At 31.5% G+C, this 11,577-nt stretch overlaps 1 long non-coding RNA gene across 1 annotated transcript; it reads right to left on the reverse strand.

Annotated features, from left to right (window-relative positions):
• Positions 1 to 1,020: 1,020 nt before the first annotated feature.
• On the reverse strand, positions 1,021 to 3,121 carry LOC131050847 (uncharacterized). Its single transcript, XR_009107037.2, has 2 exons — positions 2,767 to 3,121; positions 1,021 to 2,009 (listed from the first exon to the last, which is right to left on the reverse strand). It is a non-coding gene; the product is annotated as an uncharacterized LOC131050847 (long non-coding RNA).
• Between the last annotated feature and the right edge of the window lie 8,456 nt (positions 3,122 to 11,577).

Raw genomic sequence — 11,577 nt, forward strand, 5'->3', positions numbered from 1 at the left:
GGCAGTAGCTTTGAAAACAAAAAATCTTAATCAACATTTGAGATGCTTTTAAATATTCAAGGTTGTACCAATCATAGGAAAAGAAAAGTAATAATGATGATACTTTTACAGTGACTGCAAATGGTTAATAAAATGGCTCTGGTTATTAGGTACCAAATTTCTCTCAAAACATGCAATTCAGAAGCATGGAGGTGGCATATTTTGAATCGCTGAGTTCTCAAAACCTGCAAATGGATATTAGATTTTTAAAAAGTTCATGTCTATCATGATCGAATTAGGCTGATGTGATTCTGAGAAAGATTCTTATCAACGCTCAATTCTACACAAAAGAATAACTCCGCATGCATTTTGAACAAAATTTAATGACATGTTTCAAAAGAAAATTTCTTGTAATGAAAAAACATATTAGAAAGAAATCTAACAAGTGAAAGATGGACCCTTTTTTTCCTCGATCATGTTGAACTCACATCACTGTAATCAAGAGTGGAATAAAATTACTAAATAGATGGTAAAGCATGATGCCTCCAGGAGTTGAATGGATTGAAATAAATCCTTAAAGAGTGGTGAATTTGTCTGCTCTATATTGTGTTAACTGTTTATTTCTTTCTTTCATAAATTGATCAATCAGAATATATCAAGGATAATGCTAAAGGTGCTAGGTTAAATCTTATTCTAGTCTTTTGTAATGTATCAAAAGATCTCCCATGATTCTTCCTACAACATTTCACTAATTTGTGGCATTCAACGCTAGACTTGAGAATTTTATAACTTACTGGTTCAGGTTGCAATCTCTGAACACTATAACAAAATCGTCAACAACAAACATAGATTTGTAAATTGCTAGGGTATTTGTGTATTATTTTTTATACTCTCCTGATTATGAATGTTGCCATTGCAAACTCTTACACAGTTTGGGTTTTACGTTCTTGCAGGGTTCTCCCAGAAGCAAAAATCAATATGGTTTCTCAAACATTTTGTAAATATAAATTTCAGTTCAGCTCACATGAAAACTCAAAAAGATGAAATTGCATCATACATTATTCACATTTCCAATGGGATGCGCAGAAATCAGGATAGGCGGTGACAAATATACTACAGCATGAAATCAAACAAATTTTCCCAAATTATAGCAGTTGCAAGAAAATGTTTTCTTGGTAATTTCAACATTTTTCACTTTAAATGCAAATTCTGATACCTGTCTGGAAATCAATAAATTCATGTAATACCTTACAATCAAGCATATAATATAATTGCCCTAATTAAAAATAAATGAATAAACTTTTCTACCCGTTGTCCGCTCTCCCTCCGCCCTTCTCCCCATCTCACAAAAAAAAAAAAAAAAAAAGAGAATCAGCAACGTCAGAAAATTAATGTGGTCCAACGGGTTGTTATGTGATGGTGTGTGCATCATATGCCAGGTTCAACTGGTAAGGCAAGCCCATAACCTTAGCTGGAAAAGATCTTGTACACATTGATAATGGTGTGCATCCTTGTGTTTGTTACACAGGCTCAATCCCCCACACACCAAAGCAGCAGCCCAGAGCTCGAGAGCAAGTGTGAAAAAAAAGTGCTAGATGCAGATAACATTAGTTATCTAGCCAAATGCCTAAACTTAAGGTTAGAGTATTTGTGTCAAATCTACATCATTGCTTATCCAATTCAATGAAGCATTCGTGCCAAATCTACATCATTGTTTATGTAATTCAATCAATGAACCATATGTTCAAGGGGTTGAGCTTAATTGATTAAAGCATTAAGTTCTCATTAAAATTGCTATAAAAGAACTGATTTTGGTCTCATGTTGATGTTCTTATCATAACAATAACAAAAACTCAATGAACCACAGACATCTAAATTTAAGAAAGTGCTTAGATTTAATGCAATAAAAGCTTATGTCTGCTAAACAACTCAGCAGATAACATTAATTACCTAGCTAAACCTCAGGGTGGAGTATATGTGTCAAATCTGCATCATTGCTTATCCAATTCAATGGAGCATTCGTGCCAAATCTGCATCATTGCATATGTAATTCAATGAATCATATGTTCAAGGGGTTGAGCTTAATTGATTAAAACATTAAGTTCTCATTAAAATTGCTATAAAAGAATTGATTTTGGTCCCATGTTGATGTTCATATCATAACAATAACAAAAATTCAATGAACCACAGACATCTAAATTTAAGAAAGTGCTTAGATTTTATGCAATAAAAGTTTATGTCTGCTAGACAACTCAGCAGATAACATTAGTTACCTAGCCAAAAGCCTAAACCTGAGGTTGGAGTATTTGTGTCAAATTTACATCATTGCTTATCCAACTCAATGCAGCATTCGTGCCAAATCTACATCATTGCTTATGCAATGATGTGAATCATATGTTCAAGGGATTGAGATTAATTGATTAAAGCATTAAGTTCTCACTAAAATTGTCATAAAAGAACCAATTTTGGTATCATGTTGATGTTCATATCATAACAATAACAAAAATTCAATGAACCACAGACATCTAAATTTAAGAAAGTGCATAGATTTTACGAAAAAAAAAAGTTTATGACTGCTAAACAACCCAATAAAGAATAGTGGCACTAATACTCAGAAATGAATTCCATGATAGTATTGCAGATTAAATCAGATTCTTTCGGAAAAACACAAAACCTAGTGCTTCGCCCTCAAATTCACTACAGAACTAAAACAGAATTACATGCCTAAACATCTATCCTAGGAAACATGTGAAAAGAATCGCTGCAGAATTGCCAACATTTTCATACCGTTCAAAATTTCTTGAAGCGGAAATCAGTAAATTAAAATGATTTAGCTGTGACAATAATAATTGTAGATTATTGTAGGGGGCTAGCCCTTCCCCTACAATTCGGCTGGGGGCCCTCAAATTTGATAGGGGCGGGGGGGAAGGGCGTCAAGATCACAATGTCCGAAAAAGGCGAAGAACGACGTTCGACGAAGCCGACTTCTCTAAAATCCACTGCATTTGCTTCTTGCAATGTTTTGAATCGACTTTTAAAGAATTTAAATCAGGGATGGAAATATAAATAAAACGTTCACTTGGTGTGAGATTTTTCGGTTTAGTCCGCTGTCCTTGGACATTCTGTCCTTATTTAGGGCTTGGCCTACTCTTCCAAGCATGTGGATCATTTGTATTTCAATTGTGAATATAAGAGTTTTACGATTTAAAAGTAGGTAAATTGTGCATAGAATGTCTCAACTGGGATTTTGGAAGTGGCAAATTGTGCACTAGAAATCAATCTCTTAATAGAAGCATGTTTATTTGTTGGGACGAGAAGAAGAAATTTTAATGTCTATGAGGCTAAAAATAGCTTATGGTCTAATGGTTTAACTTGTTTATGAGAAGGGTCGAAGTTCATTCGTTTTACAATCCTAAAGCATATATGAGATGGGTTCTTTTGACAAAGGTGGGCATAAGATGAACTTTGAGGGCTCTATTGAAGGCAACCCAAAGATTTTTGGGGTTGCTTGTGCAAATAGCAATCATTAAGGAGAAATGGTGGCTTTGGCGGCCAAGAAATTATATGTGGGAACCAACAATAAGGTTGAAGCTTAGGCTCTCATGTTGGGACTTTAAACGTGTTTTTTATTGGGGATAAGGAAGATTATAATAAAAGGTGACTCCCAAATCATCATAAATGTCTTGAGGAGTAAGTTGACATTGAATTAGAAGATTGGGAACACTTTAAGACAATCTTAGCCAATGTTAATCCATTTGGATGATTACAAGATTACACATACTTGTTGTGGTGCTAACATAGAAGTGGACTCCATCACGAATGTGGTGATTACCATTATTGACATTTATTAATTTGTCAATAATGTGGAAGATTGGAGTAATTTGGAACAATGGATTTAAGCATATCCATACACTTGTAGAGGAATTATCATGTGTAGTTAATCTATGGAAATTGGCTCACAAGAGGCCTTAGAGGACGATGAGAAGGGATATAGTAATAATGTTGAAATTGAACCAAAGATGGAATCAAACAACCTCATATGACAAGTTAGTGATGGCTTTAATGATTTAAAAGATGGATTCTATGGTGTGTTTGAGAGCAAAGAAGTGGTGAATTGTGCTCAGGGGTAAGATCTCATATCATAGGCTCAAGAATTTTTTTTAACCTTGATCGTCTATTATCTTGTAAGTCATTCAGATGGTTCTTGGAGATGTTTTCCTCTCCACATCTCATAAATATCATGTGAATATGGATGTTGCATCTATGATGATGGTGGTCATGTTGGACTTGGGGGAAGAGAAAGTAGTCATCAAAGTAGTAATGGAGGTTCTAGTCTTTCCAAAGTGGCACGATGGCTTGATGGAGATTCTAGATGTTGTGGTTTTGGGATTGGACTTTATGATCAAGATTTGCACTTGGCCTATTATTTTCCAATCATATAATGGGTTGTGGGATCCCTTTGTTATTGAAGCAATGGCATTCAATGTTGTTGCAAAGACGTAGAAGGAAAATTGGGGCTTACATTTTTTTAAGGAGATTGTTGGGTTCCCTAGGGTTTGATGGTGGACTGGTCCTTCACCTTAGTCTTAGATGACTCAACTTCAAAGGAGATGGATATTGGACTAAGTGGTGCTACTTATGGTGAGTCGAGTTGTCATTGTCTGATCAGATGGGTTATGGCTTTTGTTGCTCGTATAATATGTACATGTGGTTTAAAAGATAGTATTTCAGTTTTTATTATATCTATGTAGATACAAGGATTGTAATTGGTTAATATATAGCCCCATTATTATATTTTTCTTATCGGCCCTCCTTTAGTGCAACCTTGTTATATTAATGGCCCCCATGGCCATAATTCACTTAAAAACATGTTCTCTCTTGGGAAATAATTGATTAAAATGGAATTCAAAGAACATGCAAATAAATAAAGCTATCAAATGTAAAATTTATGGTGAAATAGATTTGTCAAGAGATTGAGACCGCATTATTTTGTGTTGATTTTTTAGAAGCTATAAAATTACAAGAAGATTTTGGGAGAAGGTGAATGATATTAGTTTATTTTGTTTGAAATAAAAAATAGAAAAAGTCATAAAGAATTAATTGTGATCAATTATAGGAGAGAAGAGTAATTAGTTGATTTTATTTTGGGGATGGTAGAGGGAAAATTAATTAGTTAAATAATAATAATTATATAATTAAGTAGCAAGGTAGAACTTAAACTAATTAAATAATAAAAGATGTGAGATTAATGAAAATAATTAAATGATATCATTATTCAATTAGTTAGTGATGAAGTAGATTATAATAACTAAATTAATTAAATAATATATTAATTTATCAATGAGGATTAAATTCATGAAACTTCCACAATCCATAGTGATTAAAAACAATGAGGATGTTAATATGGAAGGGGGATAACTATGTTAATGTTAGTATGATGTTAGGACAATTTTAGGTGTCTACATTTTGTCCCTCTTTGAAGCAAAATCAATCATGGAGTTGACTCATTTCACTTTATATACAATTATTCCAACTCCAAAAGAAAATTTATATGAAGATAAAGAAGGTGTTAAAAAGGATTCAAAAAACGTTTCAAAAGAAAACTAAACAAGAAAAGAAGATACAACAAGAAAAATGGCACAAGCTTAAAAATTGGACATCATATACCACAACAAACAAAAAAACATTAAAAAAAACAAAAAAAAAGATTACAAAGAAGTAAAAGTGACACAAGTAGTGGTGTACCAAATGCCAATTATTCTACTACAACAATAAGTTAAGAAGAAATAATGGGCAAGAAATAAATGCGAAATTCCATACATGTTGCACACATGTTTACGCCTAGTATGAAGAGATATCAAGAATAAACACATGTAATTGAAAAGGTAAGCAAAGAAGAGAAAAAATTGAAAGAACGAGAAGGTAAATTGGATGTTGAATTTTGGGACAATGATAATATAATGGATGAGTCACAACTAGAGGTACCAAAGGTGGAACCTAAAATAGTTTTTTAATGGTTTATGAGAATCACTATGATTTATATCCATATATACTTATAGTTTGGATTTTAACTTTCACCTTTTTATCTTTTTGTTGGATCTATTGGTCTTTTTTATTACAACTTCGTTTTTATATTTATATTTGTTTAACATGATTATCATTTTGCACTTGGGGCCATTTTTTGTTTTCTATTTACCTTTTTTTATTTGCATTTGTTTTACTTATCTTTGTTTTTTCCCTTTTATTTCCTATTTGGATTGTTCACATGCTTTTGCTTATTTTTTAATTATTTATTTTTTCATCAATTTTGATATTTTATCATGTTGTTTGTTGATTTTTATTTAATGATTTTCTTGTGTTTATTTCTCTAACTACCATATATTTTTATTGTTTCTTATAACTTTCATTTATGCTTTGTCCATGTTTTTTTTAATTTGACCATTGTTTATTTCTTATTGATGTTGTGTAATTACATCATACTTTTTAGAGCTTACATATTCATCCTATACTAGTATCTCATGCTTATTAGAGCCTATACATTGATCTCACATTTACATGCAATGCTTATAATAGCATATAATTTAATTTTACATTGATACAACATACTTTCTAGAGTTAATTTTTTATCTTAATTTGCTATATCATTCTTCTAGAGCTTACATCTTGGTCTTACATTACTATATCATATTCCTAGAGCTACCCTTACTTTGAGAGGGTGTCATGTATATTCCCTCATTTCACACTGAGCTTATATTATGACATCATTACACTAGGAGAAAATATTTCTCTCGCATCATATCTCATGTTTTCATTACAATATCCTTGCGTGTAGAGGCTCATACCTTCCCCCACCTAATATGCTCTTATTCCATATGGTTAACACTTACACCTTTACATGATGAAGATTCATTGTTTCCCTTTATACATCATGACATCTTAATGATTTACATCATTACATTGGGACATTTACAAGTTTCATCTTTATATCTTATACCATTATGGTTGCATTCTAATATTGGAGATTCATGTTCCATGACACATTTTACCATATATTCCTTTTATATTGTAGGCAACACATCCTCCTTCATATTCTACCTTATTCCTACATGTATCTACCAAGGACTTGTCACTTTACCTACATCATTTTGTTCTCGTGTTCTTGGATGCCACTTTAAGAGCATGTGCCACTCTAGTGACATGTGTATATTCATAGGTGTTTGGTTATTGAGAGTTATATCGTCATCCTTTGGTTCATAGCATGTAAATTTTACTTGTTTGATATTGTTTTATTCCCATTTATTCTTATCATGCCTTATATTTTTATATGTCAAACATTCTTAACACATAATGTATTCATTATTGTAACTTCTTTATATAGTATGATCCATTAGTTTACATGCTTATCTATTATTCATATTTACTTTAAGTCTATTTTTCCCTTTCTGTCATAACCCTCTTTTTGGACCTTGATATGACTTGTATTATTATTATTATTATTATTATTATTATTATTATTATTATTATGAGTAATGTTAGAAAGAAAAGATAAATTGAAATGAGGTTGAAGTTTTTCAATAAATGGTGCAAATACTAATTGAAAGGTTAAGATTAATTCAATGCATACTTAGAAGGAATCTCGTATGGATTCGCTTGACTTCCCGAGGCTTTAGGCCGAATTTCGAGGCGGAACTCAAGCTTGTTTATGAAATTATTTTAATACTCCTAAGGACGGCGACCTCGGTGCACTCCTAGTAGGGGAGTGTAGTCTTTAGAGAGTGGCTCAGGACTCGGATGGTCCCGATGAGTCTAAAGTCTCTGGCCAGAGCATATCCTATTCTTATGAATAGATGCCTACCCCGTTTGGGTAGATGCCTATCCCGGATTGGATAGATGAAACCTCCTGTCCCATATGGACAAATGCCTAACCCGTATGGATAGATGCCTAACCCATATGGTTAGATGCCTAGTCCCGTATGGATAGATGTCTAACCTGTATGGTTAGATGCCCATCCCGGTTGGATGGATGCCTATCTCGTTTGGATAGATGTACCTGAGTATGTGATTGAATCAAAAATAAATAAGAATAAGTAAGAATAAGAAATCAATATTTTTATATATTAAAAAAAAAAAATTAGTTGAGTTTTTGGATTAAGTTAAGTGGGTTATTACATGTGGTATTAGAGTGAAGGTTCAAGTCTAGGCCTTGAGCTCACTTCAACTAATGCAATCTTGAAGAGTATCTTGGAAGTAGTTGGAGGTTGTAGAGGTAAATCGTTATATATTAAAGCAAGAACTAAATAAGAAATTCAAATTTCAAGAAGACCTAGAAGGTAAAGAAAGTGGAAGAGGAAAGCATACCACCACTTCAAGGAGTCAAAGGGAAGATACCAATGATGGAATCAACTAGACTAAAGGAATAATGAAACAAGAAGTTGAAACTATAATCAACATATTAACTAAGCAAAGGGATGAGATCAACTCCATGGAAAAATCAATGCAGGACCATGGCATCAAATAAATAGAAGTGGGATTGAAAATGAGAACTTGGCAACGGTTGAATAAATAAGGGAAAATAATATGTTGGAGCTATCTAAGGATTTCAAGGAAATTAACCAACCTAAGTTCGAAGGAAAGAAATAGATGAAGGAGTTGAGGATTGGTTGAATGAAAAGGGAAAATACATTGAACTAAATGACTTTAGTGAAACAATTAAGATATTATGGAGTTTCCTATCAACTCACTAGAGATGCAGCTTGTTAGTGGACTAATACTAAGGAAAAAATGGGTATAACAAGGATATAATCACATGAGATCAATTTATTCACCATTTTCATAAGAGGAGGCTATCACAATTATTCTTCAATGAGAAGGTAACATAATTCCATAATATTCGACAAGGAGCTTTGATAGTTCAACAATATCGAAATAAGTTTGCCAAATTGTTAAAGTGCGTACCTATGTGTCAAAAGATGAGAAGGGTCAAATCAAAAAGTTCATTTTGGGGGCTCAATACCAACTTGGGGCAGAAGTTGATGTGCATGGACTCGTAGGCATGAAGGAAGTACCTGAAAGAACAAGAAAGGAAGATTCAAGCCCTAGCAATAATGAGATAGAATTTTAACATGAATCATTCATTCAAGGCGAAGCATGAAATTCAAAAGAAATGCAAACTTCAACAAGGATCAATAGAATATTTTATCTGAAAGAAGCCACGTAATAATCAAAATCAAAGGGATGGATACAATATTAATAGGGGAAGTTAAAATAGGATAACTTATCTGCTAAGGTTTGATGAAGTAAGGAATGATCCTCTTAGGGATCAAGGGGAATAATGATAGAGTCATTCAGAGTCTTGGAGAAGCGCCAATACCAATTGTGCAACAAAGAGATTGTTCTATTCAAGTATAATGGAATCAATATGATAAAAGGAATACTACATGGAAAGACTCAATTATGATACAGCAAATGTTTTCACTTTCGTTCTAAACATTATGAATTAGCAAACTCTTTTTAAGGTTATAATTAGTGCATTGGGACGATGCACAATTTAAGGGGGGAAGGATGTCATAACCCTCTTTTTGGACCTTGATATGACTTGTATTATTATTATTATTATTATTATTATTATTATTATAATATTAATTTTACGAGTAATGTTAGAAAGAAAAGATAAATTGAAATGAGGTTGAAGTTTTTAAATAAAAAGAATTTAAGTGGTGACACACACATGAGGTCATAATTTATTTGAAAATTGCTTATTTTCTCAATATCCTAATTGAGCACATGGTGTAGGAGAAATAAGAAGATTCTAGAAAAGAAATTTTAAATTTTAAATATTAAAGAATAAATATTATTTAGCAAATATATGACATGGGAGTTACAAAATTATTCTATGACAAGAATAATTCTATTCATGGCATTTTTATGACAAAGGAGTTACAAAATGCATTTTTGGGGGAGAATTCAAATTTGAATTTCAAATGCATGGTCAAGTGTAACCCCCACTATGACAACAATCATTTTGCATGAAATTAATTTTGAAAATTCTTATTTTCTCAAATTGTTAATTTAGCACATGTCGTAGGAGGAAATAGAGGCTTAGAGGTAAAATTCAAATTGAATATTCTTGCATGTAACTCCTCCACCAAGTGATCAATCAATTTTGCATGAAACCAATTTTAGAAAAATAACCTCCATTTTCAATTAATTATCTTGATAGTGGAATTGGTGCATCTTTTCTATATAATGTATGCAAATCTTTCAAAAAGGGAGTTCATAGTTTGGGGATGAAAAGAAACTTTCTAGAGTTCTTATTCTTGTTGGTAGAAGTAGAATTTGGTAGTCACTTGTATAGTAGGTTTCTTTTAAGTTTGGTTGAAGAATTTTTCATGAAGTTACAAGGAAGGATCTAAGAAGGATAGCTGGAAGATTGGAGAGGATTCAACATCAAGCTTCGACAATCCAAGTTCTCCTCTCTTGCATTCTCTCATTTACATGTGAAAAATTTGTATTTTTTTTTATATATAGATTTTATCTCTCTGGAATCTTCATTTATATAAAAAAATTGCTCATCTTAATTATTTAGAAAGATTAATCAAAAGAAAATCTATTTTCATTACAAATAAATAAATAAATAAATAAAATAATACACTGATAAAAGTTCTTTTTCAAAAAAATGCATATGAATATTTCTTTTTATATATTTAATCTCTTTTAGAGAAAAAGAAAGAAAAATCAAATCTTTGCTTTTGCTTTCTTGAATTTTAAAATCTAGAAAAAGGATCTTTGTAAAAAAAACAAAATCTTATTTTCCATATGTAATTATCTCCATGTGAATACACTTATCTTATCTCCATGTGAATAAACTTATCGAATATATGTTGATCATCTATGCATAAATCTTTATTTTATTTTATTACTTTCATGTGAATAAACTTATTTCTATGAGCATATGTGTATAAATCTTTTATTTTTATTTTTTTTATTACTTTCATGTGAATAAACTTATTTCTGTGAGCATATGATTACCTGTGTATAAATCTTACTTCTCTTATTTATTATTTTTCTGTGAATATAAATTTATTCATCTGTGTATAGATCTTGTTTTACTCTTGTTGTGAGCATAAAGCATAAAATTGTTCCTCTTGTAAACATCTGTGAATATAATCTTTCCTTCCCTGTAAATAAATTTTACTCTCTCTGTGAATTAATTTAATTATTATTCTGTGAACATATACTTGTTCATCTATTCAAGAAAATATGTATCTCCCTGGGAACATGTGTTTTTCTTTCTTCCCGAATAATATCACTTTTATGAGAATATGAACTAATTTAATTGTTTTTTTCTGTGAGAATATACTTGATCATTTATTCAAGAAAATTTTAATCTCCCTGAGAACATGTGTATACTTGATCATTTATTCAAGAAAATTTTAATCTCCTTCAGAACATGTGTTTTTCTTTCTCCCTGAATAATATCACTTTTCTGAGAAACTTAAAAAAAATAAAAAAAATTATTACCCATCTCAAGTTGCGTCAAAGATAAATTTATTTATTTACTTATTTATTTTCTTTCACTTATTGTTCTCTGTGAATTAA

This window comes from Cryptomeria japonica, chromosome 2, assembly GCF_030272615.1.
Source record: "Cryptomeria japonica chromosome 2, Sugi_1.0, whole genome shotgun sequence".
NCBI lineage: Eukaryota > Viridiplantae > Streptophyta > Pinopsida > Cupressales > Cupressaceae > Cryptomeria > Cryptomeria japonica.